The sequence below is a fragment of the Equus przewalskii genome, chromosome 13 (assembly GCF_037783145.1).
Source record: "Equus przewalskii isolate Varuska chromosome 13, EquPr2, whole genome shotgun sequence".
NCBI classification, from domain to species: Eukaryota; Metazoa; Chordata; class Mammalia; order Perissodactyla; family Equidae; genus Equus; species Equus przewalskii.
This window is the reverse complement of record NC_091843.1, coordinates 58,840,654-58,851,067: the sequence shown is the minus strand read 5'-3', so window position 1 is coordinate 58,851,067 and position 10,414 is coordinate 58,840,654.

The window sequence follows — 10,414 nt, the reverse complement described above, 5'->3', positions numbered from 1 at the left end:
TATAAAAATGTAATCCGTGGATAGTGCTAAACTTTGAGAATCTTTTATTCAGTATTGTTATGAAGATTGAATGTCTTATAAAATTTAAAACTAATAAATACACAATCTATAAAATGTATAACAAACTATTGCTATTGCTCAAGAGCTCAGTCCAGAAATTACGAATTCCAGCAAAGAACTGAACAGATTAAGATGTATGGTGCCCACTCATTCTGTCTACTTTGTGATGTTCTAATCAGTGTCTCATTTTCATTCAAACTAAAGTGCACACCTTACTGTATAATTTAAAAGAGCTAAACTAGTTAAAGAAATTATTTGGTTGCACCAACCCTTTCCGGGGCATGTCAGACTCTGACAGGAATTTACAGATAATTACATTACCTTAGACAGAAGTTGTGTTACGAAAAGACTTAAAATTCAAGGACAAACTATGTATTTTTTGTTGCACATGAGTAACAAAATGCAGAACTGTCTCATGACTTCCAAGAGGTCTGAGGAATTCTTTAACATTTAATTGTATTTAACTGACCATTCCTTTTACCTCCTTGAATTTAGTTTGCTTGTGACTTTTCACCCATAAAATGTAAAAAACACATGCAGACTGAATCCGCAGAATTAATATGGGTAAGACTGTTAAAATACGTGTGCTCAAAATACCGTATCTTTCTAAAGCTTATTTATATAAAGTTTAGCAGAGAGAAAAATGACCAGAGAAACACAGAAGATAACCTCAACATTATATTTAGGCACAAAACAATCAGTATAATAACAGAAAGAAAATGTGGAAGTTCCGTTAATTAAATCTTTTCTAGAAAAACGTCTGGGTATAAATAAATATTTATAAATACTAAATTATATATATAAATAATCTCAAATCTTGATTGTCAAGTGAAATGGAAACAGAACTACAAAGTTCAAAGGAGCAAGGAGATCTTCTACAGGTGAAAAAACTTAGGACACTGCTATCTGCTGACAAAACCACATGTAGAATCCAGCCATGGCTCTGGCATTTCAACTCGTAGTGGAGCCAATTCACCTACTTATTAAGCTGGTCTGCACAAGATGCAAGCAGAAAGCAGCTTTGTTCTTTTTTCCACTGTCTCTTCAAACCTTCTCTCTGGACTCCTTTTCTACTCTTGAATGGAGTCTTAGAAAGGTCCCATAGCGCTCTCCATCCCTGTGAGATGCAAGAATAATCTTACTTGGGTATTTTAAGTCCCTTTTGTTTACTGTCAAAATTCAAAAATCTCACCGGATTTAAATCGGATCCCCTGAGGTACCTTCCTAAGATGCAGGCAGCAATGTGGGGTGAGGTTCCCCTACCTTTCTTGCTCCAGCCCTGGCTACGATCACTCCGCAAATAAGCAGTAGAGCCAGAATCTGAACCCAGATAGCATGGCTGTGGTCAGTTCTCTTAATGTCTTCTCATTGGCCTCTTGTCATGGCCTGTTTATAGTCTCCCCCACCAGCCCCTGAATGCTGGCAGTCCATCCCTCCAGGCAACCCTGTTGAGCAAGGTCCCCTTTAAAATAACCCCACTTCTGGTCTGAGGGAAACACGCACCTTTGCCACAGCCCTTTTGTGATGGTGGAGGTTGTTCCCACCAAAGCCCTCTCTTTCTTGTGAGCCACAGTCTGTCTTAGTGGGCATCACTGTCCTTGAGTCTCCCAAACTCCAGGGATACATGTGAAGTTCTCATAGCCACTGAGATACATTGAGGTACCTTGCAGCACACCAATGACTCTTTCCCAAACAGTCTTCATCACCAACCCTTCAACTCCAAGCCTGGAGGTGAGAATGGGCTAATACAGGCAGAACTAGTTGCTCAATCATTTAACATGACCTACTTAGGTAATCCCTTTAGGATTTGGAGGTACTTGGTGCCTATTGTGTTTATCTTGGCATTGGGGCTTTGTCCATATCTCTGAGATGAGAAGAATAAAGGTCATATTTAAAATCCTGATACTGGCTCCATTGAAAATAAATAACAACACATATTAGGATTATTGGGATAAATTAATATTGAGAAATTTTTAAAGATGCCTTTTCTTAAGGATTCCTTTTAGCTTTATAATGGATTAAGAAAATAACCATAACCTCTCAGAACTGGAAGGGACTTTTAAATTCATTAAACTCTCTGTCAGTTGCTAAGACATTTCCAAGTTCTTACCCATCCATGCTTGAACACCCTAATGATGGAGAAATCACCATCTCTTGAAACAGTTTGTTCCCAACTGGGATTGCTTCCAACCATCAGAAAGTCATTATATGAAACTCAAAACTGTCTCTTTCAGGTTTCCAGCCCCTTGATCTTAATTTGATCCTGTGGGATCAAACAGAACAAGTCTAATCCCTCTCTCACATGATGGACTTCCAAATACATGAAGTCAGTGTCACTCCATCTCCTAATACTGCATTTTCTAATACCCAGTTCCTTCAGCCACTCCTTTTATAACATAGCTGTTATTGCTCTTGTTATCTTGCTTGCCTCTTTCCTGAACGTCTCTAGCTTTCCTACACACCACCTGAGGTATAGCACCTAGCAGTGAAGAGAAGTTCGACCAGCCAGTAGAGAAATGGGGCCATCTCCCCTCTCCTTCACCATGCCACACTTTTTGATTAATGAAACTTAAGCTAACGTTTACTCTGCTAACAGCCATGGTACTCACTGCCAACTACATTTCCTTAAGTCTTTTCCAGATGTCCCACAGCTGAGATATGACTTACCCTGTATATATGCTGTTGATTTTAGGATGCAAGTAGTAGCCTTTACATATGTTTCTCTTTAAAATCATTCTTCTAACACTTACCAAGTTCAACTAACCTAAGAATTTAGGATCCTGATTTAACCATTTAATTTTTTTTCTCCCCAAATTCCCCCAGTACATAGTTGTGTATTTTAGTTTTAGGTCCTTCTAGTTGTGTCATGTGGAACACCACCTCAGCATGGCCTGATGAGCGGTACCATGTCCACGGCAAGGATCTGAACCGGCGAAACCCTGGGCCACCGAAGCAGAGCGCATGAACTTAACCACTCGGCCATGGGGCCGGCCCCCAACCGTTTAATTTATTTTCCTTAACTTCATATCATCTCAAATTTGATGAGTGCCTTCAACATCTTCATCCAAATCCCCAATAAAAAGCTTTAAAGTAAAAGGTCAAAGACATCACTAGAAACATCCCTCCATTTGACATCAATCTATTAAACAGCACCTCCTGGGTAGCTGTTCAAATAATTATCAATATACATAATGACACCTACATTTCACTGCAGCCAGAGGAGCATCATGAGGGAAACTGCCAAGTGCCTTGTTCGAATTCATATTTCTAGGTTCCACACCCTTTCCAGCTCTGGAGGTCTGGACAACTTGTTAAAGAAGAAAGTTTGCTGTGATAGGTGTTGAACCCATTCTGGCTTCTTACAAGTAAGAATGCTGCTTCTAAGGACTTACCAACCATTCGTTTAATAGTTTTTACAGACTTGAAACCATGTTCATTATTATAGACCAGATTTTACTGAAATCACTTCTTCTTCCCCTTTTTGAAAGTTTGAAGGATCAGAATTCTCAAACTTCTCCCATCTTCAGCCCTTCTTGAGCTCTCCATGATGTCTCACAGGTCTCTGACAGAGGCTCTGTGTGCCCAGTTTCAAGTTGCCTCAGTCCTCAGGGATTTAATTTATTCCACTGAGAGACTTCAAATCTCTAATGGCGCAGCTGGAGTTCTCTTTCAAGTGGCTAAAACAAATATTAACATTAATACAACTAAAGCCACTCATTAGAAACCCAGTTGTGGGGTTCTGTGCTATTTGAGCTAAGCTGTACCCCACAGGAGCGCCTGTCTCACAACATCCTCCAATGCTGTCTGCTTCTCCAAAGAAAGACTCTAGCACCAGGAAAGAGCAAAGTTACTAATATGGAAACAGATTTTTCTAAAAATATCCTTGGAAATGTATGAACATGAAACACATACCACATATATTTAGTCATAAAAATAAAACAATGTATTTTTAATCTAGCAACTATTTATTTCAAGATATGTGACTAAGCACTGCAATCAAGTCATACCTGACTTTTAAAAAGAAATTAAGACAGATCAAGCTGTCTAACCCACAAAAGAAGTGTCTATTAATAATTCAACCCCAATTGCTATGTATATTCCTGACAGGCTGGCTCCTGACTAAAAAGTACCAGCTTTATTTTCTTGATTGACTTAGGACATATAGTACTGTGGCACAGGGAGTGTTACCACTCAAAGACATTTTATTCTTGTCTGGCTTGGAATACACAAGATGTTCTTTTGGGTTACTCCAAATAACGTATAGAAACAGGTCTTTCCTAGGCTGCTTGACCAGATTTTTTTTAAAAAAATCAAAGCCTCACCCCTGAAAAACTAGTATGAAAACCAGGTTTATAAAATCCCTAGGGAGGTGCGGTGATTCTACTCAAATATTAATATTCAATCGCTAATTTCATTCCAGTTAAAATGTAACTGTAAACGTTCCTCTATAAAGTGTAGTGTTTTGTGCTTAGCTTGTACTGCCACCTGGTGGTTTGCTGCATGTACTAACATCAGACCCGTTAAGGAATTTCTTGAATTAGCATTCATTTAGCAGTCTCTTTGCAGTCAGTGATAATACTTCCTGTAAGATCTCTAAAACGGTGGTGCAGAAGAGATTTTATATAAAGTCCTTGTTAACCAAGTTAAGACGAACCACATGTTACTCAAGTACATCAGTTATACATGAACACTTTAAGCATAATGATTAGTAAATTCATAATAGAAAATCTACAAGAAAAAAAATTTAAGCCCACTCACACATCAAAATAAGAACAAAATGAAATGCCTAGCTTTTAATTTAAAAAATCGACATATAAATACCAGAAAAACAAACTGGAAATTTAGGGGTTAAATAGTATTATTACAAATAAGTAGTGTTACAAAAATATTTCTCATGGAATTCCTTACAGCTTTGCTACCTCTCGATATGCTTTAGAATTCATGCTTCTCTTTTGTGAAGGGTCTCATGTTGTCTTTGGCTCTACTGGCTTCTCAGTGTTTTATGAACTAACATGAATAGTTTTTTTCTTAAGGGTTTTATTTGTTAGAATTTGGCCAATTGATAGATGAAATTTCTCTTTGATTACCAATTCAAAGACAAAGCAGCTTTAAATTTTGCCAAATCAAGATTATCAATTATTTTCTTACTCCTTCCATTTATTTATTTTTAAAATAAATTTTATTATTTCGAAATTATACTTTCTCATGGTTAAAAGATCAGAAGAATCTCTCTACTACTCATCATTCATTGTAACCAGTTTCTTGGCACCTTTCAGAAACAGCCACTGATTTTCAAGTTTAGGAAGTCCTTTCCACCATCAAACAAATCTTTTTACTTAGCCTTTCTATCATTTGATTTTTTTCCCATTTAATTCTCTAAACTACACAAGTCTTATTTTGCTTTCCAATATCAAGTAAAACTTTTTTTCCAAAATGACAAATAACTCCTGCCAGCACTACACGTGGGTTAAGCCTGCCTTCCCTACTGATTTAAGACATAATTAAGATTTAACATATACTAAGAACAGTTTATGAGTTATATCTTCCATTCCATGGATAGGTGAGTGCCTACGCCATTAGCATGCTGACTGAATTATCCTATGAAGTTTGGAATATGTTTTAATCTCTAATATTAGAATATGTTTAATATTTAGGACTAAGGAAGGAGTTAGTCCTCCTTCATTACTCTTCTTTTTCTAAATTGCTCTGGCTATTCTCATCAGTTTCTTATTCCAAAACAACTTCAGAATAATTTTGTCAGCTTCCCAAAGAATTTGACCAAGTTACTTTGAGAAAGAGACTTTGTGAGAATTGCTCTAAATTATAAACTATTTTGGGAAAAATTGTTACCTTTACACATACGTTGTTAGTAGAAAAAGCAAGATTAATGATAAGCCTTTCTGATGTTCTTAAGATGGATGGTTGTTCAAGAAAAAAAATGATGAAGAAACTCAAAAGGTATTTTACACCTGCAATGTGACAGGAGAGAGATGCAGAGAAATCCCCTAATTCAGAATAATTAAAACTGCTGGATAAACTATTTTAAAATATCAGTCTAAATGCATGGCTGAGTTGGTTGAAAAATAAGAGAAGTCTCCAGAGGCCACAAATAAAAGATAACATAAATCCAGAGCAGGTCGGGAGCTGGCAATTTCCTGGGACATCTACTATCCCTAGTGGCCTAGAGCTTAGGTTTCATAGGGCAGTACGGGAGTTAGGAGATAAGCTATGAGGCCTGAGCAAGGTGGGAAGTAGAACTAACGACCCAAGCATAAAGTTGTGTCCCCTGAAAGGTAACATCCTCTGTAAGTGAATTAGGTACGTGTGTATGTGAGGTCACCCTACAGAGAGAAACGGTAGAGATCATTAGCCTATGTATTTTGAAGGACAAAACAGGGAGAAAATTTTCCCTTGAAAATTACTAAAACCAACCTTCCCTCATGTAGCATAGGGTACGTCCTACCCCGTGTGGAGTGGCTAGGATGGTCTGAGTGCTCCCAGGTTAGTGGTGCCCCAAGAATTGAGCAATACCAAACATAAATCCTTTATAGAGAAACAGGCCCAAATGGTTACCACAACTCAATTTCCCAAGAACACATGCACACAGCTAAAAAAATCACAGACCTATGAGAAAATAGACAAGTGACAGTGAGTTGAAACAGAGTTAGACTATGCCAATGGTTGACCTATAGAATATCAAATAAGTGTGTTTAATACATTTTGAGAAATAAAAGAGTACATAACAAAGGAACAAAAGATGTCACAAATAATCTACATCTTTGAAAAAGAACCAAAAAGAAATCCTAGAAAGATAATTTCTAATAAATGATGTTAGAAACTCTAGTGTTAGGATCTGATTCCAGATGGCAAAGTAAGAGGCTCTTGACCTCACATGCTCCCACAGACACATGAATCTATAGCTACCCGTGGAAGAATTCAGTCTGAAAGAAATTCAGAAACTACCTAAGTGACTCTTACACATTGGGCAAACAAGAAAAAACACACATCAAAACAAGTAGGAGAGGCTGAGAAACAATCTCACCATAAACCCCACCCTGGTGCAGCAACACACAATCAGGAGTGAACTCACAACTCTCAGCTTCTCCCTGAGGATTGAAGGGTTTAGACCCCACATCTGGTGCTCCAACTTTTAAGACATCCACCTGAGACGTGGGCACCCAAAATATCTAATATTGAAAGCCAACAGGGCTTGCATCCACAGGACCCACAAGGCTCTAGGGAACTATGAGACAATTCTTATAGGTCTGGCACAGATTCACTGCGGCTAACCCCCGGGGCCCAACACAGAACCAGTAGACTGAAACAGGCACAGTCTTTTCTTGAAAGAGGCCTGTTTGCATGTCTTAATAGCTATGGCCTGAAGGGTAGGCTTCTAATTTAACACACATCAAGGGCTGACTGCAATACTCTCCAGAGACCAGGAAGGCCAGCAAGTGCCATCTTCATGCTCTCCTTCTGCCTCATTCCAGGTCACTGGTATCTCCCAGAAAGGAGCTTGTGTACACTTCCAGGGCCCTGGTTTTTGTAGCTGCTGCCCAGGGGATGCCCCTTGATCACCTGACTCTGGTGGCCAGTGGGACTTAACATTCATGGGCCCCATAAGACTGCAACATACAGAGAAACAGTTCTTGGCTAGCTATCCCTTCAGGGCACAATGTAGAAGCAGCCCACAGAAACATTCACCTCCCAGTCTTCCCCTGAAAGAGGTATATTTGCATACTTTAAAAGCTGCTGCCTGAGGGTCCAACTTCCAATCAGCCTGAATCTAAGTGCTGACTGAGATCCTTCCCTTTGGGACACTGACAGGTCTTGGCATATCCTCAACTACTGGGAGCCACCAAGAACAAACAAGGCTGCTTAGACAATTACCAAGGTTTGAGAGACAACCAAGAGTCAGGGCAAGCTTGAATGATAAGGTTCATCTCCTACATGAGGTATCCCCATCAAAACTGGGAGATGTGGCTGTTTTATCTAATGCATAGAAACCAACACAGAGTCAAGAAAAATGAAGAAACAGAGAAATACGTTACAAATGAAAGAACAAGATAAAAACCTCAGAAAAAGACCTTAATGAAATAGAGATAAGTGATTTACCTGATAAAGAGTTTAAATAATGGTCATAAAGATCCTCACTGAGGCCAAGAGAACAATGCATGAGCAAAGTGAGAATTTCAAGAAAGAAATAAAAAATATAAGAAAGTACGAAACAGAAATCACAGAGCTGAAGAATACAATAACTGAACTGAAAAATTCAACAGAGGGGCTCAACAGTAGACTGGTTGAAGTGGAAGAAAGGATCAGCAACTCAAAGACAGGGAAGTGGAATTTATCCAATCAGAGGAGCAAAAGGCAAAAAGAACAAAGATAGCTTCAGAGACTTATGGAACACCATAAAGCAGACTAATATTTGCATGATAGGGGTCCCAGAAGGAGGAAAGAGAAAGGGGCAGAAATTGCTTTCAAGTAACAGCTGAAAACTTCCTTAACCTGGGGACAGAAACAGACATCCAAATCCAGGACCCAGAGAGTTCCAATAAAATGAACCCAAAGAGATCTACACCAAGACACATTATAATAAAAGCATCAAAAGTTAAAGACAAGGAGAGAATCTTAAAAGCAGCAAGAGAAAAACAACTTGTTTCATATAAGGGAATCCCCATTAGACTATCATCAGAAACTTTGTAAGCCAGACGGGACTGGCACAATATATTTAAAGTGCTTAAAGAAAAAAACTGCCAATCAAGAATACTCTGCCCAGCAAAGTTGTCCTTCAGAACTGAAGAACAGATAAAGAGTTATCCAGACAAGCAAAAGCTGAAGGAGCTCATCACTAGATTGGCCTTACAAGAAACGTTAAAGTGATTTCTTTAAGCTGAAAAGAAAGGACACTAACTAGTAACAAGAAAACATATGTAAGTATAAATCTCACTGTTAAAGGTAAATATATATTTAAATTCAGAATAATCTAATGTTGAAATGGTGGTGGGTTAATCACTTATAAATCTACCATGATGGTTAAAAGACAAAACTAGTAAAAATAACTACTATAACCATAATAATTTCTCAATAGATACACAATGTAAAAAGATGTAAATTGTGGCATCAAAAGTATAGAATGTGGGAGGGGGAGATAAAAATGTAGAACTTTTAAGTACATTTGAACTTAAGTTATCAGCTTAAAATAGAGTGCTGTAACTCTAGGATGTTTTATGTAAGCTTCATGGTAACCACAAAGCAAAAACCTACAGTAGATACCCAAAAGATAAAGAGAAAGAAATCTAAGCATACCACTACAGAAAGGCATCAACTCACAAAGGAAGAGAGCAAGAGAAGTAGAAAGAAATAAAGGAATTACAAAATAGCCAGAAAACAATTAACAAACTGGCAATAAGTCCATACCTATCAATAATTACTGTAAATGTAAATGGACTGAATTCTCCAATCAAAAGACATGGAGTGGTTGAATGGATAAAAAATAAGACCCAACTATATGCTGCCTACAAGAGACTCACTTCAGTTAAAGATACACATAGACTGAAAGTGAAGGGATAGACAAAGATATTCCCTAACCTGGGGTAGCTATACTTATATCAGAAAAAATAGACATTAAGCCAAAGACTGTAATAAGAGACAAAGAAGGTCACTATATAATGATAAAGTGGTCAATCCAAAAAAAAGATATAAAAATTGTAAATATTTATACACTAAACATAGGAGCACCTACACATATCAAGCAAATACTAACAGGACTAGAGGAAGTAATAGCATACAATAATAGTAAGGGACTCCAATCTCTCATTTTCATCAATGGACAGATAATCCAGACAGAAAATCAATAAGTTATTGGACTTAAACTATATGTTAGACCAGATGGACTTAATAGACATTTACAAGATATTCCATCCAAAAGTAGCAGAACACACATTCTTCTCAAGCAAACATGGAACACACTCCAGGGTAGATCATATGTTAGGTCACAAAACAAGTCTTAATAAATTTAAGATGATTGAAATCATATCAAGCATCTTTTCCAATCATAATGGTTTGAAACTAGAAATCAATTGCAAAAAGAAAACTGAAAAATTCACAGATATGTGGAGATTAAACAATATGCTACTGAATAACCAATGGTCAAGGAAGAAACCAAAAGATACATCAAAAAATGTCTTGAGACAAATAAAAGGTAAATATAACATACCAATCTTATGGGAGTCAGCAAAAGCAGTTGTAAGAGGGAAGCTCACAGCAACTACTGCCTACATTAAGAAATGAGAAAGATCTCACATAAACAACTGAATTTTATACCTTAAAGAACTAGAAAAGGAACTAAATG